This window comes from Engystomops pustulosus, chromosome 3, assembly GCF_040894005.1.
Source record: "Engystomops pustulosus chromosome 3, aEngPut4.maternal, whole genome shotgun sequence".
NCBI lineage: Eukaryota > Metazoa > Chordata > Amphibia > Anura > Leptodactylidae > Engystomops > Engystomops pustulosus.
The window spans coordinates 123,503,778-123,531,396 of NC_092413.1; positions in this window are offsets into that span (position 1 = coordinate 123,503,778).

Sequence of the window (27,619 nt, forward strand, 5' to 3'; positions counted from 1 at the left end):
TCAATCGAATGGCCTACAAGCTCCTCCTTCCTCCATCTATGTGCATCCCAAACTCTTTTCATGTCGCTCTCCTGAAGCCAGTCAACTTGAACCGCTTCTCCCAGCTATCCCCTGCTCCTGCTCCTGAGGCGTATTCCCCAGATGTCTATGAGATTAAGGATGCTCTGGACATGATGATTGTGAGGGGTAAGTGGTTCTTTCTTGTGCACTGGAAGGCGTTTGGGCCTGAGGAGAGATCCCGGGAGCCTGAAGAGAACATTTTGGATCGGACTCTCCTCCAGAGGTCTCTTGGGAACAAGAAGAAGAGGGGGAGGGCGAAGGGTGGGGGGGTACTGTCATGGGTGCTCCCATGACCCCTGTCTCAGAAGACGGGCCCACTCGTGTCCCTATGTGTGCCCCCAGTGCCCAGCGGAACTCACCTCTCCTTGCTCCAGTAACTGTATTTCATATTATATATGGGTTTGTGGGAAGCTGGAAACATTCCAAATTGTAGAAAAAAATCCTTTCCACCATTTTCTTGTGGGCACAGTTTGTATGGCTTTCTCTCTGTGCTCCAAATGACATATTGGGGCATATTTATCATACGCGGCTGCTCGTGCGCCGACATACATGATTGCTCCACTGCTGCATTTTCGCAGCAGCATACATCGGGATGCTTCCGCCTCCTGAAGTATTGGATCAGGCGGCCACACAGTGTCTATTCTATCTCGGCATATGAAAAGTCACTGGCAGCAGGGAAAGTAACAGACGTGGCTCAGATGCCCTGATAAATATGCCCCATTTACTTTATTCTTTGGGTTGATATGATCACATGGATACCAAATTCTCATAGGTTAAATTTAAACATTTTGTACTATTTCTTCATTCTGTCCTATTCTGATGACAATACCTTTTTTTTTATACTTAGTATACAGAGGTGTGTAAGGTGTCATTTTTTGAAGGTTGTGATGATGTTTTCATTGCTACCACTATTGGAACTGTATGACCTTTTGATCACTGGTTTATTAAATTTTTGGATGGGAAAAAGTATTGGTTCTTTAGTATTTTTAAAACACCTGGGGCCTATTGTCCTATTGCTCAAATGGTTTGTCCAACCCTGCATCTTACCCCTTTGTTTATACCAGAATTGTGTTTAGAATCACCTTTTTACGTCGGGTTACCCGAATTTTACTGTTTTGCACCAATTTTCCCTGAATTGCCCCGGGATTTTGGCGCATGCGATTGGATTGTGGCGCATCGGTGCCGGCATGCACGCGACGGAAATCGGGGGCCGGATTAGGAGAAACCGCCGTATTTTTTTTTTAAAAATGTGTCGCTTGACACGCGCTTACCTGCACCCGGCCTGGTTTGGTGAACTTCAGTTAACTCCGACGGAATTCAGCGCAGCAGCGACACATGGTGGAAATTGGGGGAACTACCTTAGCGAATCGCAGGAAGACCCGAATCCTCCACAGAGAACGTGCCGCTGGACCGGGTAAGTAAATCTGCCCCATTGTCTGTATAGTTTATCTGACAGAAGTCAGACAGAAGACATAGAAGTTACATATGTTTAATTAAATATTCATATTCTGTTATTTAATCTCATCTGTTTTTGTTTATTTTTTATGTTCAAACATACATTGGAACCTTTATAATGTTTCTGCCCAAATGATCTTATATCCTGCTTTTCTTTGAGGGTGAAAGCATATTTCACAGCCAAAATCATACAATCCTTGGATTGGTGCTCCAGGGACTTTAAATGTTATTATGTAAGAGATTATCCATAAAAATGGGCTTAGCTTGTGTAAGGGAATGCATTAAATATTTAGAGCACTGCTGCATTAAATCATTGCAACAGCTTTTCTACATTTGGTCAACTGGGATAATAGCTTTAGTGCAAACAACTGATCTAAAGTGTAAGTCAGCATAACATCAGCATGCTGCCTTCCTAACAGAAGTATGAAGCCATAGACTGGAACTGGTGGCAGGAACGGAAGCCCCATATTCACAAAAATTCATCCTATATTATTAACTATAGCCATTATAACAGATCATCTCCAATTTCACTTGCATCCTTCGGTTGAGTATAAAATATCCCTTTTAACATTCCAGCTTTTATGTTAACCCCTGCATCACCAATGGTCTTTGGTGCTTGAATGTCCAGATCAATTTTTCACAACCTTCTGCTGTGCGCTTCTTTAAATGATGATATCTCTGGAAAAGCTTTACTTATCATTACAATTTTTGCTTTGTTTTTTTTTCATGGGATGTGAGTCTTTAACTTGATAGGATAGTTTTATTGATTCCATATTTCTTTCTTTATAAGATTTAAACATTCATATATAAAATTAATTTAGAAAATCATTAAACTTGGGGATGTTTTTAGTTACGAAAAATAGAATTTTATTAGAGATGAGCGAACATGCTCGTCCGAGCTTGATGCTCGGTCGAGCATTAGGGTACTCGAAACTGCTCGTTACTCGGACGAATACTTCGCCCGCTCGAGAAAATGGCAGCTCCCGCCGTTTTGCTTTTTGGCGGCCAGAAACAGAGCCAATCACAAGCCAGGAGACTCTGCACTCCACCCAGCATGACGTGGTACCCTTACACGTCGATAGCAGTGGTTGGCTGGCCAGATCAGGTGACCCTGGGATAGACTAGCCGCTGGCCGCGCTGCTCGGATCATTCTGTCTCTGGATGCCGCTAGGGAGAGAGCTGCTGCTGGTCAGGGAAAGCGTTAGGGTGTTCTATTAGCTTACTGTTAGGCAGGAGTGATTCTCAAAGAACCCAACAGCCCTTCTTAGGGCTACAATAACGTTCTACTTTTTTTATTTTAATTTGCATCTTTTACCATTTTGTGAGGAATTAGCAGGGGGACTTGCTACCGTTGTGTTTAGCTCTTAGTGGCACACATATCCATAGCAAAGACCGAAGTGGGAAAATTCAGTAGGGGTTGGATTTCTATTAGGCAATAACTCAGTGTCATCTCATCTGGCATAGTAGTGTGCTTCCTTTGATACTTGGCTAGAAAATAGCCATAGGAGAATACAAACAGCTTCTTGAAGCCTACAGTAGCGTTCTATATATTTGATTTCTGGTTGATCTGCTGGTGGCTGTAGTTTCTGCAGTGCATGTACTTGCCAATTCTGAGCAATTTGTAGTGAGACTTGCGACCGCTGTGTTCTGCGCTTAGTGGCGCACATATCCATAGCAAAGGCCGAAGTGGCAAAATTCAGTAGGGGTTGGATTTCTATTAGGCAATAACTCAGTGTCATCTCATCTGGCATAGTAGTGTGCTTCCTTTGATACTTGGCTAGAAAATAGCCATAGGAGAATACAAACAGCTTCTTGAAGCCTACAGTAGCGTTCTATATATTTGATTTCTGGTTGATCTGCTGGTGGCTGTAGTTTCTGCAGTGCATGTACTTGCCAATTCTGAGCAATTTGTAGTGAGACTTGCGACCGCTGTGTTCTGCGCTTAGTGGCGCACATATCCATAGCAAAGGCCGAAGTGGCAAAATTCAGTAGGGGTTGGATTTCTATTAGGCAATAACTCAGTGTCATCTCATCTGGCATAGTAGTGTGCTTCCTTTGATACTTGGCTAGAAAATAGCCATAGGAGAATACAAACAGCTTCTTGAAGCCTACAGTAGCGTTCTATATATTTGATTTCTGGTTGATCTGCTGGTGGCTGTAGTTTCTGCAGTGCATGTACTTGCCAATTCTGAGCAATTTGTAGTGAGACTTGCGACCGCTGTGTTCTGCGCTTAGTGGCGCACATATCCATAGCAAAGGCCGAAGTGGCAAAATTCAGTAGGGGTTGGATTTCTATTAGGCAATAACTCAGTGTCATCTCATCTGGCATAGTAGTGTGCTTCCTTTGATACTTGGCTAGAAAATAGCCATAGGAGAATACAAACAGCTTCTTGAAGCCTACAGTAGCGTTCTATATATTTGATTTCTGGTTGATCTGCTGGTGGCTGTAGTTTCTGCAGTGCATGTACTTGCCAATTCTGAGCAATTTGTAGTGAGACTTGCGACCGCTGTGTTCTGCGCTTAGTGGCGCACATATCCATAGCAAAGGCCGAAGTGGCAAAATTCAGTAGGGGTTGGATTTCTATTAGGCAATAACTCAGTGTCATCTCATCTGGCATAGTAGTGTGCTTCCTTTGATACTTGGCTAGAAAATAGCCATAGGAGAATACAAACAGCTTCTTGAAGCCTACAGTAGCGTTCTATATATTTGATTTCTGGTTGATCTGCTGGTGGCTGTAGTTTCTGCAGTGCATGTACTTGCCAATTCTGAGCAATTTGTAGTGAGACTTGCGACCGCTGTGTTCTGCGCTTAGTGGCGCTTAGTGGCGCACATATCCATAGCAAAGGCCGAAGTGGCAAAATTCAGTAGGGGTTGGATTTCTATTAGGCAATAACTCAGTGTCATCTCATCTGGCATAGTAGTGTGCTTCCTTTGATACTTGGCTAGAAAATAGCCATAGGAGAATACAAACAGATTCTTGAAGCCTACAGTAGCGTTCTATATATTTGATTTCTGGTTGATCTGCTGGTGGCTGTAGTTTCTGCAGTGCATGTACTTGCCAATTCTGAGCAATTTGTAGTGAGACTTGCGACCGCTGTGTTCTGCGCTTAGTGGCGCACATATCCATAGCAAAGGCCGAAGTGGCAAAATTCAGTAGGGGTTGGATTTCTATTAGGCAATAACTCAGTGTCATCTCATCTGGCATAGTAGTGTGCTTCCTTTGATACTTGGCTAGAAAATAGCCATAGGAGAATACAAACAGCTTCTTGAAGCCTACAGTAGCGTTCTATATATTTGATTTCTGGTTGATCTGCTGGTGGCTGTAGTTTCTGCAGTGCATGTACTTGCCAATTCTGAGCAATTTGTAGTGAGACTTGCGACCGCTGTGTTCTGCGCTTAGTGGCGCACATATCCATAGCAAAGGCCGAAGTGGCAAAATTCAGTAGGGGTTGGATTTCTATTAGGCAATAACTCAGTGTCATCTCATCTGGCATAGTAGTGTGCTTCCTTTGATACTTGGCTAGAAAATAGCCATAGGAGAATACAAACAGCTTCTTGAAGCCTACAGTAGCGTTCTATATATTTGATTTCTGGTTGATCTGCTGGTGGCTGTAGTTTCTGCAGTGCATGTACTTGCCAATTCTGAGCAATTTGTAGTGAGACTTGCGACCGCTGTGTTCTGCGCTTAGTGGCGCACATATCCATAGCAAAGGCCGAAGTGGCAAAATTCAGTAGGGGTTGGATTTCTATTAGGCAATAACTCAGTGTCATCTCATCTGGCATAGTAGTGTGCTTCCTTTGATACTTGGCTAGAAAATAGCCATAGGAGAATACAAACAGCTTCTTGAAGCCTACAGTAGCGTTCTATATATTTGATTTCTGGTTGATCTGCTGGTGGCTGTAGTTTCTGCAGTGCATGTACTTGCCAATTCTGAGCAATTTGTAGTGAGACTTGCGACCGCTGTGTTCTGCGCTTAGTGGCGCACATATCCATAGCAAAGGCCGAAGTGGCAAAATTCAGTAGGGGTTGGATTTCTATTAGGCAATAACTCAGTGTCATCTCATCTGGCATAGTAGTGTGCTTCCTTTGATACTTGGCTAGAAAATAGCCATAGGAGAATACAAACAGCTTCTTGAAGCCTACAGTAGCGTTCTATATATTTGATTTCTGGTTGATCTGCTGGTGGCTGTAGTTTCTGCAGTGCATGTACTTGCCAATTCTGAGCAATTTGTAGTGAGACTTGCGACCGCTGTGTTCTGCGCTTAGTGGCGCACATATCCATAGCAAAGGCCGAAGTGGCAAAATTCAGTAGGGGTTGGATTTCTATTAGGCAATAACTCAGTGTCATCTCATCTGGCATAGTAGTGTGCTTCCTTTGATACTTGGCTAGAAAATAGCCATAGCAATAGGATAGGATTGTTTGGTTTTAAAAACTCAAAAAAAAAAAAAAAAACACAAAAAAAAAAAAAAAAACACAAAAAAACACCAAAAAAAACAAAAAGAAGTAAAAAAAAAAAAAAAGTTATAACTCTCATTTTAAAAATGTTTAACCCGAGGGCTAGGGGTAGAGGACGAGGGCGGGGACGTGGGCGTCCAACTACTGCAGGGGTCAGAGGCCGTGGTCCTGGGCGGGGTGAGACACCACCTGCTGATGAGGGAGCAGGGGAACGCCGCAGAGCTACACTCCCTAGGTTCATGTCTGAAGTTACTGGGACTCGTGGTAGAGCACTGTTGAGGCCAGAACAGTGCGAACAGGTGATGTCGTGGATTGCTGACAATGCTTCGAGCAATTTGTCCACCACCAGTCAGTCTTCCACGCAGTCCACCCATGTCACCGAAATCCCCACTCCTCCAGCTCCTGCACCTCAGCCTCCTCCCCCCCAGTCTGCCCCCTCCCAGGAAAATTTGGCATTTGAACCGGCATACTCTGAGGAACTGTTTTCTGGACCCTTCCCACAGTCACAAACCACTTGTCCGGTTGCTGCTGAGCAATTTTCCGATGCCCAGGTTTTCCACCAGTCACAGTCTGTGGGTGATGATGACCTTCTTGACGTAGTGGAAGTGTGTAAAGAGGTGTCCGACGATGAGGAGACACGGTTGTCAGACAGTGGGGAAGTTGTTGTCAGGGCAGGAAGTCCGAGGGGGGAGCAGACTGAGGGATCGGAGGATGATGAGGTGACAGACCCAAGCTGGGTTGAGAGGCCGGGTGAACACAGTGCTTCTGAGACGGAGGAGAGTCCTCGACCTGAACAGGTTGGAAGAGGCAGTGGTGGGGCCAGACGGAGAGGCAGGGCCAGAGCTGGTGCATCAGCGCCACTGTCAACTAGTGAAGCTCCCGTGGTGAGGGCTCTTGCGGCGAGGGCTAGATCTTCAGAAGTGTGGAGGTTCTTTAAGGAAACACCGGATGACCGACGGACTGTGGTGTGCAACATTTGCCAAACCAGGCTCAGCAGGGGTCCCACCACTACTAGCTTAACTACCACCAGTATGCGCAGGCATATGAATGCTAAGCACCCCACTCAGTGGCAACAAGCCCGTTCACCTCCGGCCGTGCACACCACTGCTCCTTCCCCTGTGTCAGCTGCTAGTCAGCCCCCTGCCCAGGACCCTGGCACAAAAACCCCATCGTCGCCTCCACGATCCTCCACAGCATCCACCAGCGTTCAGCTCTCCATACCCCAGACGCTGGAGCGGAAACGCAAATATAGTGCAACCCACCCGCACGCCCAAGCCCTTAATGTGCACATCTCCAGATTGCTTAGCCTGGAGATGCTGCCCTATAGGCTAGTAGAGACCGAGGCCTTTCGCAACCTCATGGCGGCGGCCGCCCCTCGGTATTCGGTCCCCAGCCGCCACTACTTTTCCCGATGTGCCGTCCCAGCCCTGCACCAGCACGTGTCAGACAACATCATCCGTGCCCTGACCAACGCCGTTTCTGACAAGGTCCACCTGACCACGGACACGTGGACGAGTGCTGCCGGGCAGGGCCACTATATATCGCTGACGGCACATTGGGTTAACTTGGTGGAGGCTGGGACCGAGTCTGACCCTGGGGCTGCTCATATACTGCCGACGCCGAGGATCGCGGGGCCTACCTCGGTCCAGGTGTTTCAGGCCTACTATGCCTCCTCCTCCTCCCACCCCTCCTCCACCTCCTCCTCCGAACTACCATCCGTGGGCACGGCGCCATCAGTCGGTAGCTCTAGGCACAGCAGCAGTGCCGTCGCTAAGCGACAGCAGGCGGTGCTCAAACTGCTGAGCCTAGGCGACAAAAGGCACACCGCCCAAGAGCTATTACAGGGCATCACGGCGCAGACTGATCTGTGGCTGGCACCGCTGAACCTCAAGCCGGGAATGGTTGTGTGTGACAACGGCCGTAACCTGGTGGCGGCTCTGCAACTCGGCAGACTGACACATGTGCCATGCCTGGCCCATGTGTTAAATCTGATAGTGCAGCGTTTCCTCAAGACATACCCCAATCTGTCTGATTTGCTCACGAAGGTGCGCCGCATCTGTGCGCATTTCAGGAAGTCCAGCCCAGATGCTGCCACTCTCAGGGCAGCGCAGCGCCGCCTCCAACTGCCCGCTCACCGACTGTTGTGCGACGTGCCCACGAGGTGGAATTCAACACTGACCATGTTATCCAGAGTTTACCAGCAGCGCAGAGCGATTGTAGACTGCCAGATGTCAACTTCCACCAGAACTGGTAGTCAGGTCAGTCAGCTTCCTCAAGTCTACAATGAGGAGTGGACGTGGATGTCTGATATCTGTCAGGTGCTGAGTAACTTTGAGGAGTCAACACAGATGGTCAGTGGCGATGCCGCCATCATCAGCCTCACCATCCCGCTGCTTGGCCTGTTGAAGAACTCTCTGGTCAGCATGAAGTCGGAAGCTTTGCGCTCGTCACAAGAGACGGGGGAAGAATATTCCCTTGTTGATAGCCAAAGCACCCTGAGGTCTGTTTCTCAGCGCATATCGGAGGAGGTGGAGGTGGAGGAGGATGAGGAGGAAGAGGAGGAGAATGTTGGCGAGACACAAGAGGGGACCATTGTTGAGTCCTTCACTGTTCAGCGTGTATGGGCAGAAGAAGAGGAGTTGGAGGAGTTGGAGGAGGAGGAAATGGACAGTCAGGCCAGTGAGGGGAGTGAATTCTTACGCGTTGGTACTCTGGCGCATATGGCAGATTTCATGCTAGGCTGCCTATCCCGTGACCCTCGCGTTCAAAGAATTTATTCCAGCACCGATTACTGGGTGTTCACTCTCCTGGACCCACGGTACAAGCAAAATCTTCCCACTCTCATCCCTGGAGAGGAAAGGAGTGTGAGAATGCATGAATACCAGCAGGCCCTGGTGCACAAGCTGAAACAGTATTTCCCTTCTGACAGCGCTAGCGGCAGAGTGCGTAGTTCTGCGGGACAAGTAGCGAGGGAGAGTAGGCGAGCAGGCAGCTTGTCCAGCACTGGCAAGGGTACGCTTTACAAGGCTTTTGCCAGCTTTATGTCACCCCAGCAAGACACTGTCACCTGTCCCCAGTCTCGGCAGAGTAGGGCTGATCTTTACAGAAAGATGGTGAGGGAGTACGTAGCTGACCATACCATCGTCCTAAATGATCACACAGCTCCCTACAACTACTGGGTTTCAAAGCTGGACATGTGGCACGAACTGGCGCTGTACGCCTTGGAGGTTCTTGCCTGCCCTGCCGCTAGCGTCTTGTCCGAGCGGGTTTTCAGTGCAGCTGGTGGCATCATCACCGATAAGCGTACACGCCTGTCGACTGACAGCGCTGACAGGCTGACGCTTATTAAAATGAATAAAGGCTGGATTTCTCAGAATTTCCAATCTCCACCAGGTGAAGGAAGCTCAACCTGAATAATTGATCCACTCCTCCTCCTCCTCCTCATTTTCCTCCTTCTCCTCCTCTTTGTACAGTAAAGCAGAGGAAAATGGCTATTTTTTGACAGGGCCCACTGGCTCTTGCTATAGTACTTCATGCATTTAATTTTTCTGGAGGGCCACCTACCCGGTCCTCTGTTTGAAACAATTTTTGTGAGTGCCACATACAGGCACTCAATCTATTCCATTTTTCTGGAGGGCCACCTACCCGGTCCTCTGTTTTAAAAAATTTTTGGGACTGCCACATACAGGCACTCAATCTATTCCATTTTACTGCAGGGCCACCTACCTGCTCCTCTGGTTTGAACAATTTTTGGGACTGCCACATACAGGCACTCAATCTATTCCATTTTACTGGAGGGCCACCTACCTGCTCCTCTGGTTTGAAACATTTTTGGGACTGCCACATACAGGCACTCAATCTATTCCATTTTACTGCAGGGCCACCTACCTGCTCCTCTGGTTTGAACAATTTTTGGGACTGCCACATACAGGCACTCAATCTATTCCATTTTACTGCAGGGCCACCTACCTGCTCCTCTGGTTTGAACAATTTTTGGGACTGCCACATACAGGCACTCAATCTATTCCATTTTACTGGAGGGCCACCTACCTGCTCCTCTGGTTTGAAACATTTTTGGGACTGCCACATACAGGCACTCAATCTATCCCATTTTACTGGAGGGCCACCTACCTGCTCCTCTGGTTTGAAAAATGTTTGGGACTGCCACATACAGGCACTATCCAAATTAAATTGTCTCCATAGCAGCCTCCACACGTTGTCTCCATTGCTACCTCCAAAAGTCGTCCATATAGCTGCCTCCATACATCGTCCCTTTATCAAACGAGGTGTGTCAGGCAGAAATTTGGGTTGTTTTCATGGATTCCACATCAAAGTTGTTAACTTTGTCGCCACCCTGCTGTGTTATCCACAAAATATACTGGCAAACTTTTACCATTTAGGGATATTATTTCAGCGCTTCTTGCGCATCTGTTTACATTCCCCTCACCCGGCATATCCTAAACTTATAAGAACGCTACTACACTTGATCTTATACAAAAGGTTCTTAGAAGTGCTGTTTGGGGAGTAGCCTAGAGACAGGGGCTTGGATTGGCGAAAGCTCGCCTGGCAGCGGAACGCCAGCTCCATGCGCATCATGCACTTCTTGCGCATCTGTTTACATTCCCCTCACCCGCCATATCCCAAACTTATAAGAACGCTACTACACTTAACTTGGTGCAGGCTGGGACCGAGTCTGACCCTGGGGCTGGTCATATACTGCCGACGCAGAGAATTGCGGGGCCTACCTCGGTCCAGGTCTCAAAGGCCTACTATACCTCCTCCCACCCCTCCTCCACCTCCTCCTCCTCCGAATTACCATCCGTGGGCATGGCGCCATCAGTCGGTAGCTCTAGGCACAGCAGCAGTGCCGTCGCTAAGCGACAGCAGGCGGTGCTGAAACTGCTGAGCCTAGGCGATAAAAGGCACACCGCCCAAGAGCTATTACAGGGCATTCCACATCAAAGTTGTTAACTTTGTCGCCACCCTGCTGTGTAATCCCCAAAATATACTTGCAAACTTTTACCATTTAGGGATATTATTTCAGCGCTTCTTGCGCATCTGTTTACATTCCCCTCACCCGCCATATCCTAAACTTATAAGAACGCTACTACACTTGATCTTATACAAAAGGTTCTTAGAAGTGCTGTTTGGGGAGTAGCCTATAGACAGGGGCTTGGATTGGCGAAAGCTCGCCTGGCAGCGGAGCGCCAGCTCCATGCCAAGATCCAACTAACATAGTTTTAACTGCAGCACCTTTAATCTACTACTAGTTCACTGCCTCCATACATGGTCCCCTTATCAAACGAGCTGTGTCAGGCAGAATTTTGGGTTGTTTTCATGGCTTCCATGTTAACTTTGTCGCCACCCTGCTGTGTAATCCACAAAATATACTGGCAAACTTTTATCATGTACCGATATTATTTGAGCGCTTCTTGCTCACCTCCTTTGGTTCCTCTCTGCCACCCATTGGTTTGAAGCCTGAGTCCATTTAGGGTATGTCGCCATGACACTCTCTAGCCTGCTGCCGCTGCCTCTGCATGCCGTCCCCTATAGTGTCAGGGTCAATTATTGGATGTTTTAGATGCTATCTAGCTTCATTCTGTCACTCTGTCATGGCCATGCTGTTGCCCATAATTTTGGCATAATGGTGCGATTATGCAGCCTCAGAGGCATCCATGCATGCTGCCCCTGCTGTTTCCTGTCCATTTCCGTGGTGTTTCCATCCTTTTCTGAGGTTCCCAGGTGTTTGGCCAAGCTTCCCTGTGCAGAGCCTTGGTCCCCTTGAAAAATGCTCGAGTCTCCCATTGACTTCAATGGGGTTCGTTATTCGAGACGAGCACTCGAGCATCGGGAAAAGTTCGTCTGGAATAACGAGTACCCGAGCATTTTAGTGTTCGCTCATCTCTAAATTTTATATATGAATGTTTATTGAATGCTAGAATCAATGTATATACCTATTAAGCAACTTTTTGTATAGACTAGATAGAAAAAAAAACACTTACTACGTCTATTTATTTCTATTCCGATCATATATTGATAGTGTCTGTCTCTTATATGTTGTTTTTACCTATTACAGAACTGTACATTTTGGACCTGAAGAAGGGGTTAATTCCTCCCTGAAACGTGTTGTCCTACTACAATGTATACAAAATAACTCTTTTGTATTTTATTTGTTTGTCTCAGACATAAATAAAGTGTTATCTCCTTTAAATGCTCAAAGTAATTTGTTAGACATTATACCTTGCCAGTAAGCAGCGCGAGATTTGATCTGGTTTTACTTCACTATTTTCCACCACTTCACACTCAGGACTTAACCTCCAGTGCACACCAGTATAGGCAGCAGCTTACTCCCAAGAGTACCCTGAGGAGGATAGTCTGCTTCCTCACAGGCTAAGTTTAGCTCTATCTGATTTCCTTTATCTCTCTTATGTTCCTATACCACTTTGTGCACTGCTTATGCCCCCTCTCTAAATAACTTACCAGAATGGTGTCAATATCACTACATTGGGAATTTAGCAGTGACCACTTTGTGGAAAACTACAGATCTACTCACCATTTCATGAAACCCATGAAGCGCACACAGACAAAGGCAGAAAAAGTATGGGAAATTATTTTACTGGTGACAGGAGGCAGATTTAAGCTGGGACACCTGTGCTTCACTTTTAAACAAAGGCATGGGGGGATACAGTTTGTTTTGCCATTCCTTGATGACAGGTTCCCTTTAAAGATTAGAATCTCAGCTCATGGTGAACATGGTTTTGTGAGTTGCGGAACCAAAGATGCTTCCAGTTAAAGGGGAAATTTATCAGAAGGGTCTCAGAACTGTTCTAGATGCCCATGGAAACCAGTCAGAGTTCAGCTTTAAATTTTAACAGTTATTTATACAATTACAGCTGAGCTATGATTGGTTTTTAAGGGAAACTAGAACAGTTTTTCCTCAGACACTTCTATTAAATCTCCCACATAGTTGAAATTTAGATCTATATCTGCACCTCACATTCCCAACTTCCCTTACCCCTTAGCCTTCAGCACATAGAACTGCAATTCTGATGATATTCTCATCTTGTGTGATATGTAAATGCTTTGTGTCACATGTAGTCTGAAAAGAGTGACTTCTTGTCTGAGATTAGTCAAGGTGGCTTAGGGAATCTTAGGGTATTTAGCACCTAGAACCAGGATTCTTTAAAGCTCAGCGGGTAATGCTTATGTGAATTGTATCTATATCTGTTGCCCAAAACACTAGGGCACATTTACTTACAAGGTCACGCGATTTCACTAACAGTACATTGTCCGTCTATAATGCTGTGTGCGGCCATTCACTAAGATTGTGCGCCAGAAATCATGAATCTGTCGCTTCCCCACACTGTTCCAACAGTGCACCTTTAACATAGGGTGTGCAACAAAATTTGAAAGTTCAATATGGCCTCTTGTTCTGAATCAGTCGGGCCATCCGACGGCATGCCCCATAATCATAATCTGTGTCGCATGGAAGTCAGTGCAGCAGCACCACAAAAAGGTCACATGCAACACAATCTCAGTGCATACACTTCTTAAATAATTGTGCAAGCCATTTTAGACAAAAGTGCAGCGCGACCCTTAGTAAATGTGCCCCAGTATGTCTAATTGTATATCCCTGTGCCTAAAGCACATAAAATGGCGATTCTGGGAAAATTCTTATGTTTAAAATGTTATCAGAAGCACAATTCTAGGTGCTACAGAGCCCTTTGAAATGATCGCCTTCTTCCACACACCTGGTTTCAGCTTGATTTCTCTAAAACAGATACAAGGCTTTGTGTAACACTTATAGTTCATTTAGATATGAAGGTGTTTCAATAGGGAAAAAATAATATTTAACATAAAAGGAAGAACATTATAACAGATATTTAGTTTTGTTTTTAAACTTAAATTTCAATGAAAAGAAGTACTTGATTTCCTCACATTGACTACTGATTTTATTTCCTCAACAGCAAGTTATTCTTTTAATTTGTAAAGTAATCACTCCACATAGAAAAATCACATTAAATCTTAATAATATGAAAATAATCATGATATTCATGCAATAGCCCATAATAACTTGCAATGCATAAAAATCATACAATAACATACTAATGTTATCCCACAACAGAAAATAAACAAAAAGGCCATCACCCAAAACAATTTCATCTATTTCAAAAACCTCCACATTCCTTCTGCAGCCTCCTCTCCACACCTCTTATGGTTCTGTAACTAAATCAAAAAATCTTTCAAAGTGATGAAAATGCTGGTGACAGGTTCCCTTTAAATGCTATACACTGTATGATTAAGATTGCGGATGACAGAAAAGCATACAACATTAAAGATGAAAGGGATTTGTTAAGTCAGGAAATATCTTCTGTATCCTTTTGAACTTAATTATTTGCTTTGCATTCCACAGGATTCATGTTTGTCATGTCAGAAGACAACTACAGATGGATTTTTATCAAAAGACAGTTTAAAAGTTATAAAAGACAAAGGAAATTTTTCATGTAGAATTATACAATAAACTCCTTGGAGATACCTTCAGGGAACATGCTTTGCATTTTTTACATTTGTAACAACTCTTCTAAAGACGTTATCAAACTTCTTTTTTTATGCAGGTAGGGTGTTGGCCAATATTGGTGTGGGTTGTTGTATTGTAATAATTATTTGGTCAAATGTCTAATCGATTAAAAAGCCTTTATTATACAGTTGTATCAAAAGACAACTTAACTAATGGCATGCTACTCTGTTTTAGCATTTACAGCATTTGCCTGGTGCATCATACTAGTAAAGGCTCGATTAAAGGTAATGTTGTCAGTAATAAATATATACAGCCCTCTAATAATAAATATATACAGTCCCCCAATAATACATTAATACAGCCCCTCCGAGTGATAAATATATACAACCCGCCAATAATAAATGTGTACAGCCCCAAGTAATAAATGCATACAGACCCTCAATAATACATTAATATATCCCCCGAGAAATAAATATATACATACCCCAGTATAGCCACCCAGTAATAAATATATAGAGCCCCATCAATAAATACATACCACTCCCCCAAGTTCTTTTTTGATCATTAATGTATACTCTGCATCCCATCTTGACAGAAAAAAGAACAGAAATATAGATATTTTTGCAAAATTATTAATCAAGAATTAAGGAAGTATCACACTGTCATAAGTATTTAGACCTTTTGCTCAGTATTGAGTAGAAGAACCTTTTGAGCTAGTACAGCCATGAGACTTCTTGGAAATGATGCAACAAGTTTTTCACACCTGGATTTTGGGATCCTCTACCATACTTCCTTGAAGATCCTCCCCAGTTTCCTCAGGATGGATGGTGAACATTGGTGGAAGCCAATTTAAGTCTCTCGTGAGATGCTTAACTGGGTTTAGGCCAGGGCTCTGGCTGAGTCAATTATTAATGGTCACAAAGTTGTTCTGAAGCCACTGCTTTGTTATTTCAGCTGTTTGCTTAGAGTCATTGTCATGTTGGAAAGTGATCCTTCGGCCCAGTCCGAGATCCAGAGCACTCTGGAAGAGGCTACGAGTCGTCCTGTCCTTGAAGCTGTAAAACACCCCCATAGCATGATGCTGCCACCACCATGATTCACTGTTGGGATTGTATTTGGTAGGTGATGAGCAGTGCCTGGTTTTCTCCACACATACCACTTAGAATTAACACCAAAAAGTTCAATATTCTTCTAATCAGACCAAAGAATGTTATTTCTCATAGACTGTGAGTCCTCCCTGTGCAAACTGCATGTGGGTTTTCATATGTCTTGCACTATGCAGAGGCTTCTATCGGCACACTAGCATAAAGCTCCGACTGGTGTAGGACTGCAGAGGATAGTTGACTTTGTGGAACTGTCTCCCATCTCCCTACTGCATCTATGGAGCTCAGCCGTATTGTTCTTCTTTACCTCTCTCACCAAGGCTTTTCTTCCATCATTACTTAGTTATGTCAGGGAACAGTTATGGTCGTCCTAAGCTTCTTCCATTTAAGGATTTTGGAGGCCACTGTGCTCTTTGGACCCTTGAGTGCTTCAAAAATTCTTTTGTAACCTTGGCCAGTTATATACCTTGCTATAATTCTGTCTCTGAGCTCCTTGGGCAGTTCCTTAGACCTCAACATTCTCATGTGTTCTGACATGCACTGTGAGCTGTGAGGTCTTATATAGACAGGTGTTGCCTTTGCTAATCAAGTCCATTCAGTTTAATTAAACACAGTCCACTGAGTGTCACAGCAAAGGTTGTGAATACTTATGACCATGTGATATTTCAGTTTTTCTTGTTTAATAAATAAGCAAAAATATCTATATTTTTTTTTCTGTCAAGATGGGATGAAGAGTGTACATTTATGAACCAATTACAAATAGACTCCAAAACTTGAATTGGGAAATATATTTGAAATATGCAACAAAAGACAGGTTGCTTGTAAAATGGCTCATAAGTGGCCCATTAATGAGTGCAGGCAACAGTATATGTTGAAGGTTCCTTGCAAATGTTAGGATTCATTTCAGCAAATGGTGAAAGACATTTGATCAGAATTAAAGGTATATGTAATCAGAAATAAAGAAGATACTTATATATTATCAAGTACCACCAGGGAACTGCCTGATTATCTCCAAATGTATTCTGCAGCAGGACAATTACCCCAAACATATAGCCAATATCATTAGGAACCACTGAATTCAACTATTCAGACTTGTACAGACCCTTAATGTAAATAGCATAAAGTCTGTTGTGAATTACATGCAGTGACAGAAGATTTTGAGCAGACCTACATTTACACATGTGTGGTTAGCTCTTCAAGATTTTTGGAGAAACCTATCTGCCCAGTTCCCTCAAAAGCTAAATAAGTTCACCTGGATAAATTGCTTATGTATATGTCAGACTTCTTACCTGATTCTGCAGTGTTGTTTCTTGGCTTGTGAACAGACTCAGGGCTGTGCTCTGCTTGGGCAAACCAGCACACACTGGGGGCTGAGGGTATGTTACAGGTACCAATTAGGGTGAAGGACAGCATGCATGCACTCAGTATATACCCCCTGTGCCTTAATGCAGTGCCTAATATTGATTCCTCTGCCTCACTGTTACTGTGCTTATTGCTTCTGGCGTCATTGACTTTTGTCTGTTTTCTTGCACACTCCCTTGCTTGATGATTTTGTATCTTGCCACCATCTTGGAATTGGCTTGGTTTATTTCTTATTTCATTATTGGCTGTCTTGTATATGTTTGTATTCACCCCTGTCCCTGCACTTACTATCTAGCCATATGTCAAAAGAGCATAGGATAGACATAACAATTGGATATATGTAGTTGGAAAATAAAAAGCTAAAGTTAATTCCATCTTTAATTGTAGTTTACATTTTGGGAAATAAACTGAAGATGTGTATATTTTAGCATTAAAGGACATCTACCACCAGAATACTAATGGAAGCTGTCCTCACAAGCATGCTTGTTACATTTTTCCAGGACTTAAGAACTGACCAGGAAAGAACTTTCTGGTCAAAATATGTAAATGATGATGTCACCTGAGCTCCTCATGGTTCCGCAGTCCACTAATTATGCACACCTGTCACAACTCAATATGCACCCCTATATCCTGCCCGCTCTTTGTAAATAGCCAGTAACATCAGCCGACTAACTGCAAATCTTGTGTATGTGCGAGAACACCATTCCTTGTGCAGCTGCACTAGTAACCGGTGGGCTATGCAAGGGATGGTGTTCTTGCGCAGGGGCAACATTTGTAGACAGCTGGCTGACTTCACCAGCTATCAAAGAAGAGTGGGCAGGAGAGAGGGGCGCTTATTGAGTGGCGTGCATAATTAGTGGACGGCGGAGCCATGAGGCACTCAGGTGGCAAGCTCTTTTCTGGTGAATTCTGAAGTCCTGGAAAGAAGAAAAAAACACTGCCAGCAACCCCAAGAGGTAACCTGCAGTCTTGTGAAGACAGGCTACCATTAGTAATCTGGTGGTAGATGTCCTTTAAACTTTCTTGAGTAAAGGTAAGGGTCACTTTATCACTTAGAAATGGTAATAAAACAGCAAAAATATTTATAAAATTATTTTCTGATAAAAGGTGTTGGGTATATAAATGAGCATTTTAGTAGTATGGAATTCTCTGATTTATATTATAGACATTCGACATTAGCATTTTATACTCGGAGTTAAAGGAAAATTAGTTTAAAATACTGTCACTATTTTTCATTTTATCATTGAAAATTGCAATGAAGGCTTGAGAACAATACATTTCCATATCTATCCTGAGAAAACAGTTGGGCTATTGTAGTAGGTGACTTTTTTCCATATGCCTGCATCCCAGGGGTTTGACATACAACAATCAGAATACATTTTGTAATTTACTTTGACAGCAGTTCACTGTACTGTATTTACCAGATGGTTATGGGTCATCAGAGACATGGGTGCCAGACTTTATTTTATTCATTCTTTTATTCATAGCTTTTTATCACACATTATGCATCAGCTTGTATCTTTACAATAATGCAATAGAATTAACATTTTCATGTAAATTTGCATTGCATGCAAATATCAAACTTAGAATTTACTTATAGCATAAGTTTACTTTTGTAAAAACTTTTGTAAAAACTAAGAACAGTTTAGAAAGAGCCATGTAATGGAATCATGCTAACCTGAGTACTGTAAAGATCAGTCTACAATGTTGATCAAAATCTCTGTTCCTGTTTCAAATTACCATGCAATATAATATTAATTGCCTCATACTTTTTAATTATATATATATATTTAACCCTTTACATACTAAGCCATTTTAGTTTTTTGGGTTTCCGTGTACAGAGCTTTATGATTACCTGTTTTCTGTGTAACATATCTTACTTCCTAGTTATGAGATAAATCTACTGCGACTTTACTCTTGTGTTGCAGTACATGACAGTATTGCAGGAGATCTGCCACTGCCCGTAATAATTAAATCATGAAAACATAGTAGCTTTTGAGATCTTGGCTAAAAATTAAAAAACATTTCAAATGTATTTAAAATTTATATTTCAATAAGTTTACATTCCACTCTAAATTATTTATATGGTAAGTGGTCATGTCAACCTCGACTAAATAACTACTGTAGTCTTTAAAAAGAGGATGTTAAAAACATATTTCTTCTTGTAACGTAATACAAAAATAATTTAACAGAAGTATTCAGAAAACTTGAAAACTTATTAGGAAACAAAATGAGACAACAGAGGGATATACAAACTCTCAAACAGTGTAACACTATGACTATAGTCCCAAAAGTTTTGAAGCTAACTAAAGCAAAATCTTATGAAGGAACAGTTTTATTTAACAATTCAAACAGCAAAACTACATTTCCAATAGCAAGGCAGCAAAACTACATTTCCAATAGCAAGGACTACTTTCTAGTTACTACAGCACCACATGTGTTAATATTTGTCACAATATCCATACAGTAGTGAATATTTACAGCAGTGGACACACAATTTTGGCTATTTACAGCGTTCCTTCACTAGTGCGAGACTCCGATCAGCTGACCAGCAAATTCAATCAGCCTGACAGTGATTTAGGCACAGCGCAAAGCTTCGGATGCCAAGCTGCACAATTGGTAAGAGGCAGCAACCAGTGGACATGTGGATGGCCAGGAAAGTGGCAAGACAAATTCCAAATCTCAAGCTAATAATGGATATTGGAAAAGGAGTGTCCAACCTCCACATATGCTGCATATGCCCATTTACCGTAATAAGCCCCCTATAGATATTGTACAATTATCAGGCTAATGTATTTACCTTCTCAATGTGGGATGAATACATCTGGACGTATATACACTATAACTACGGACATATAATTGAATATTGAACGTATTCACTGACTTAACCTAAATACAGAATATAATATACCTCTTGTGTCTAATGGACATAGCATACTCTTTACGTTATACTCAGTACAGGGTATAATTGGTATTAGGTACGTTCCACCAAGATACTTAAAATTTAAAGAACTATAACAGCTATAGGGATCACAAATATTCCATGTGTATTTTATCACCAAGTATATCAACATGTGTTTTTTTATGATGTATTGAGTTTAATTCTCTTTATATGTTATTTTGTTATATATTTTGTTGTTAGGTTACAACTAGTTATGGCATTAAAGCTTACCAATTGTTAATGCCCCACTTAAAAATACTGAATGAAGAATAAATATTTTACAGTGCTGCAAGGAAAAGAAACCACATGGTATTATCTAAGGCCAAACAACACATTAGCTATTATCCATAACTCCATTTGATATTATATCCATAAGTCATATGGATGTTTCTGGGAAATATTTGCCAGTGAGTTTTGTGGTACACCCATAACAGAAATTTAAAGTTACAAACTGTATAATGCAATCATATGAGTACAGAATTTATACAAATATCAACAAACAATTCAAATTAATAGGATATTTCCGTTTTTCTAGACAAGTATAAGATTAAGATAAAGGGGGTTATTTATCATTGGTTGTGTTGGGCTTTTATGGAATGCAGAAAAAGAGGCATCTCTGTTTTTCTGGCTATTAGATGTCACGAATCCTGCTAAACGATAAATTCCCCCTACCTAGTCTCTTCAGCATATACTGTAACTCCCAGACACAGCAACAATCGACAGCAACCCCTTTTCACTACCAGGAGATTAAAGCAGCATTACTGTGCATGTCCAACAGAAATATTTTAGGACCAGACGGTTTACATGTAGCCTATAATAAACATTTCAAAGAGTCTCTACTGTCCCACCTTTTTGTAGTTCATAATTTCAACTCAGTAATTGTCATGGGTGGTCCCGCGACCCATATTACAGCTCACCCGTGCACCTCTGCCCCCGCTAGCCTGTTAGCCGTGCACCTTACCTGTCCCGGCTCCTGTCTCGTCTTCATCTGCCGTGCTTCTCTAGATTTAAAGAGAAGGGCCTTAGAGAAAGCTGTGTCTGATGCCTTGTGCTGTTATTGATTCCCGTTGTCACCCCGGTCCGTTACTGACTACGCTCCTCTGCCGCCTGCCCTGTCCTGTTGCTACGTCCCCGACTCTGACCCTGTGCTGCCCGCCTTGACCTCCTGCCGGTCCCCGACTATGAGATTGCCTGCCGTTCCTGTACCTTGACCTTGGCTGAAACCCCGTCAAGTCGCGCCTGTGGAACGACCTGGTGGTACCACGCCGCAGCAAGTCCAACACGCTTTGTGGTGGGCTCTGGTGAAAACCAGGTACCACTTAGACTCCAATCCCAGGTGTCGGCTTTTGTCATCGGCTGCAGTGATTCAGAGGATCCACCTCCTTCGATCCTGACAGTAATATAGCACAATACATTCAAGAGCAAATGTCAAACAAACACTTAAACATACTGTATTAGGTATTTTCATTACTGCATTGACCCGTAGAATAACATGGTCTCATTATATCATGGCATTTATGCCATAAGAAAAGACACAAAAACAATGACAAAAATGCTGCTTTTTTTCTCTCTGTCATCCTCCAAAAAGCAGTAGTAAATTAATAAATGACATATACCCCAAATATGGCAAGGTCTTCAAGTGGTTAAATTAACTATACAAACTAAACTCATGCCCACAAAGAAGTAGAAATGTATGTAGAGAAATTGAAAAATCCTCCAAATTCCAGCATCAGCATTGGTATATGAGAGATCGGTCCTGTCAGACTAATCTGATTGGTTTCTACGAGGAAGTAAGTTCCAGACTGGACCTGGGGGAGGCTGTGGATGTTGTATATCTGGACTTTTCAAAGGCATTTGACACCGTGCCACATAAAAGGTTGGTACATAAAATGAGACTGCTGGGACTAGGGGAAAATCTGTCTATTTGGGTAGGTAATTGGCTAAATGATAAAAAAACAGAGGGTCATCATTAATGGCACATTCTCAGATTGGGTTGATGTTACCAGTGGATTACCACAGGGGTCACTATTGGGGCCACTTCTTTTTAAAATTTTTATTAATGACCTTGTAGTGGGTTTACACAATCAAGTTTCAATATTTGCAGATGATACTGAGAAGATATGTAAAGTAATAAATACTGTGGTCGATAGTTTAGCATTACAGAGGGTTTTGTGAAAGCTTAAGGAGTGGGCAGAGAAATGGTTGATTGGGGTTTAATGTAGATAAATGTAAAGTTATGCACTTGTGGCATGGAAACAAAAAGTATAATTATGTTCTAAACAGTCAATTACTCTGTAAAACTGGAGCTGAAAAGGACTTGGGGGTAATGGTGGATGGTTAACTTAATTTTAGTGACCAGAGCCAGGCAGTTGCTGCTAAAGCAAATAAAATCATGGGATGTATCAAGAGAGGAATTGATAATATTGTGTATATTTGTGGGCACCAGTGTATAAAAAGGACATAGTAGAACTGGACCGGGTGCAGAGGAGAGCAACCAGGATTATTAGGGGAATGGGGGGACTAGAATTCAATGACAGATTACAAAATTTGGGATGATTTCGTTTAGAAAAAAGATGACTGAGGGGAGACCTCATTACAATGTACAAATACCTGAACGGACAGTACAAGGATCCCTGGGAAGATCTTTTTATACATAGTCCTGTGACCAGGACAAGATGGAATCCTCTACGCCTAGAGGAGAGGCGATTCTACCATCAACATAGACAAAGGTTCTTTACTGTAAGAGCAGTGAGACTGTGGAACTCTCTGCCGCAGGAGGTTGTTATTGCGGACTCTATGTACATGTTCAAGAGAGGCCTGGATGCCTTTCTGGAGAGAAAGAATATCAGCGCTATGGGGATAAAACATTTATTTAATTCTTAAAGGTTGGACTTGATGGACTTGCATCTTTTTCTTGCCTTATATACTATGATACCTCTCCCATTTTATGAGTTGACTCATGGGTGTTTTGCTATGGTTTGTGATGACATTCAAACCAACTCTACACTCCATCCTGGCTAAATGTTCCTCTAGTCCCTAAATGTTCAAAAAGGTTTGATTTTAATTGTCTACAAAATTATGGTTGTGTTTGCGGTAAACCCCTCCAGACTTTATGAAAATTCAATGCTTTTTGATAAATGCCAGTCATATAAGGGGCCTTTACATTTGACAAGAACATACAAGGTATCTTATATAGTTCATCATTCTCAGGTTCAAAATTATGAATTTCATTTTTTGTATTACAAAAGTGAATCAAGAAAATAGGATGGACTTAAATATTGTCATTACCATTCACTAAGGCAAGGCCCTCATTCGCCCCTTGAAAGTATTTGCTCTAGTATTAGTATTTCTATAGTGCTCTGGAGGCATTGTTGTACCACCCTGGCAAAGGAAAGCCAACAGATTGACTTAACATGAGGACAAAATAAAACAGTTAAACAAAGTTTTAAAAAGGGACAAATAAATAAATGATTAAAAAAAGAATAAAAGTCTCCCAAAGCCCACATCCTATTTAAAAGCCCACCCTGTACAGTAAAATAAAATTGTTACCCACACAGAGAACACTGAAAAAAAAAAATAAAGAAGCAGAAACATTTTCACATCCAACCTCATAAAATCAGGATAAAAAGTGATCAAAAAGTAACATTTACCCCAATCTGATACCACTCAAAAGTACAGCTTGTCCTGCAAAAACATGCTCTAAAACAACTGTATAGCAAAAAAAAAGAACAAAGCAATGCAAAAACAAGCGGATTGATATGAAAATAAACTCAATTCATGTAACCTTATGTGATCAAATACGTATGTGGTATGAAGAAAAAAATGAATGCACAAATAATGATAAGAAACACATGTTTAAGCAACAAAGTACAAATTATAAATGGTAAAAGGGGGTACAAATAAGTCAAAATGAACATAAATGATGAGATGAACAAATTATGTAACAATAGAATGATAGGGAAAAAAGCAGTGGCCAAAGCAAAATGTCATGACAAACACCATTACAAAACAAATCAGGGTCATTTAATCAAATCCATGGATCTATGAATTGATATATAAATAAATATTTGGGTAAAGGGAAACTGTAAAGCCAGAGAGACACCCAGCTAAAAGAGCGAGTACAATAGGGAAAACCAGAAAAATGCTAACATAAAGATATAAAACATGTCTCCAAGCGGGATTGGAAGTTTGATTCTCTTTCCCTCCCTTTTCCTTTTTTTCGTATGTCCCCTTTTTGCCTTCTTTTTGGCTTCTCTTTGTTTTAAGAAAATGTCCTTTTTTCCCTCTTATCTGTTTATCTATTTCCTCACTCAACTTCACTAATGTTTCTCAAATTTTTGCACATATTTCCTTAGACCCATGTTGTTTTTTGTTTTGAATTCTCTATGGGTCTCATGTTATCCACTACTCACCCCTATCACCTATATTATTTTTCCTGTTAATTATTTCTCATAATTCATATATAACCAGAGGAAAATTGTCATCGATAAATTTAACCTCAATAAACATACTTCATTTAACCATCTGTACTGATGTCTTTCCATATGCCATATCTGCTGTCCCAAAGGGATCAAACTTACAAACAGCTTGGAGGTATATGTTAAACCTTTTTGTGGCTACTTTTCTGGTTTTCTATATTGGATGTTGTAACCAAATAGGTTTCTTATGGAAACTGATTATATACAATAGTAATGAATAGTAATGAAAGACTTAACACAATTAGTCAAAAAATGTTTATTTATACTTAGCTTTGGTTGGTAAAATTAGTCCTAGGGAGTCCCACCCACTGTGATCAAAATTACCATCCAGCTTGGAAGTATATGTAAAACTTTTTGTGGCTATTTTTCTGATTTTCTACATTGGATGTTGTAACCAAGTAGGTTTCTTTTTGAAACTGCTTATATAGAATAATAATGAAAGACTGAACACAATTAGTTAAAAAATGATAGAAAATGTTTATTTATACTTAGCTTCGGTTGGTAAAATCAGTCCTAGAGTAGTCCCACCTACTAAGAGAGATCCGCCCACTGTGTTTTAAGATATGTATCATGAAAATACAATAATCAACAACTGCCTGTGTCAAGGATCACTTAACACATCTATATTTTATTAAGGTATCGTTAAAAAAGTTTTTAGGCTTATGTATAGCACAAAAGCCCTCTACATAATTTTCCCTAATACAAGCCTGGACCTAAGGAGTAACCCACTTGTATAGAACTTGCCATTATTACACAAAAATGAATATAAAATCTGTATTCTAGGGTTACCTAGTGAATACAGAGTCTATATTCATTTTTGTGTAATAGTGGCCAGTTCTATACAAGTGGGGTACTCCTTAGGTCCAAGCCTGTATTAGGGAAAATTATCTAGAGGGCTTCTGCGCTATACATAAGCCTAAAAACTCTTTTAACAACACCTTATTAAAATATAGATGCTTTAAGTGAGCCTTGACACAGCCAGTTGTTGATTATTGTAGTTTCAATTTATTTTTAGGGGAGACAAATTCATTATTGGGATTTGTTTTTCCCATTGCTACATTTTTAAGATATGTATCAAGGGCCAGGGAAAGGATCAATTTGGGCACAGAGTTCTTCAGTATTCTGCTCCAATAGCAACTGGAAATGCCAGAAGCCATGGTGGTTTTTATATCCCATTTCTAGCGGACAAGGGTTCCAAAACTGAGATCTGTGATTGACTAACTATACATGGAAGTACTAAGCATACAGAAAGATGGCTCGATCTCTTGTGGGGGTTTCGTATGGGGAGGCGTGTCAACCCTGACTAAAACTGGACATACAATAAATAGAACATGGGTGAATTCACCACTGACCGCCTGTCATACAATCTATCTTATACAGGATGTTCACACAAAAAGTCATATACAGTATATCACACTGTTAAGACAATAAAGGATCAACCTGGATACAGATGTTCTCTCTTACTTTTACACACACTGTGTGCCTCTTTGACTTGCTTCAATTGCCAGTTTATCATACATTTTTGTATTGATATTAATTTATGTATCGATGTTAATTTATATATATTTATATACTGATATTAATTTATACATGACTTTTGTAGTGGTGTTTGTCCCGACCTCTTGCAGGTGAGCCTGCTTTTCTACGTCCCCCCTCCCTTTTACCTTAACCTTATCTTGACACACGATTTATCTAATTATTGATATTTATTTGCACTTATTATTATCTATTTTCCAATTAATCAATAGAATTATTGTTTTATATCATTTGTCCATTAGTTTCACATCATTATTTGGGTTGTTTCATTTTTTTCTGCACACCAGGTATTTTTATCAAATCAGGAAATATATATTGAGTATTTTTTCACATCACATTTTTAACAATTTTTCTAATTCAATTATTTATTATATAGGTTATTAATCATATTTATTGTAATTCTTTATTAGCACTTAATTGCATCTCACATATTGAAGTACTTTAAGTTTAATCTTGCATCATTACAATATTATTAGTATTGTATGCACACTGGGACATGATCTCACAGATACAAACATGCAGAATGCGGATCTGGGTGAGCACACGTGTGTGGGAAATTTCAGAGCAATCAGTAATTTTTACATTTTTTTTTAATAATGTTGGGGGGGGTACATTTAATGAAGACATTATCATTTTATATTTTTCTGTATTTATGTTAAATCTACTTTTGCTTAGACTGTCTTGATGTGTACAGTTGTTTTGTTTTTTATGGTGGTTAAAAATTAAGTGTAAAATATCTCTATAGTTTAGTAGCTTTACTCTCTACATAAAATGTATTAACTGTACTATTCACCTTTTTCTGCACCATTGACTGCACCATTTCACAAGAAACTTGAATATTGGGCGGTCTGCAAGTTTCAATATGCCCCATGTCGACAGAGCCTTAGTAGGCCCCTTTGCAATGAACTCAGGTGGCAGAATTAAAAATTCAGAAACTAAAATAGTCACCAATTCCCTATTTCCAACATTTTCATCCCAAAGAGCCCCCTCATGCGTTATTTTATATTAATCCCCCACATAGGATGCCAGGAGTGAGATTGGGTCATGTGGGTCCCTCCAGCAGCACTTGCCCAGGTATACCGCATATTTACTATAGTCTAAACCGGTCTGACCTGGCGGAGTCTAAATCGGTCTGCACCTCTGGCTTTACTAAGAGTTAAAAAAAAGTGTAAAAAAAAAAAAGTTAAAAACAAAAAGAAGTCCCGAAAAACACCACCTTTCAATAGAAAGCATAGAAACCATAAAAACACTGACATTTTTTGTATTGTAGTATCCAAAACAATCTATACAATAAATCTGAAGCATTAACAGAAATGCATGGTGAACGCCATAAAAAAAAATTGCCATAAAAGATTTTCATCAAACCACTGCACAAAAAATGTTCTAATAAGTAATCAAAAAAGGCATGTGCCCCAAAAAGATACCATATTTCACAAAAAATAAGCCAAATAAGCCATCAACCAGAAATGTCAACACAGAAGTTATGTTAACATACATAAGTTATGTATAACAAATTATGGCTATGATGAAAAAAATGAGATTTTCTCCCATATTGGCCCTCATTTATTATAGTGTTTGCGCCAGTTTTCCGTTTGACTTTGCACTGAAATGAACATGTAAACTTTTTGCACATGTATTTATGAAGTGTCTGCGGTAGTTTTGTGTCCAACAAGACAGTAAACATGTGTACCTAGTGTTTAGTCTGAGT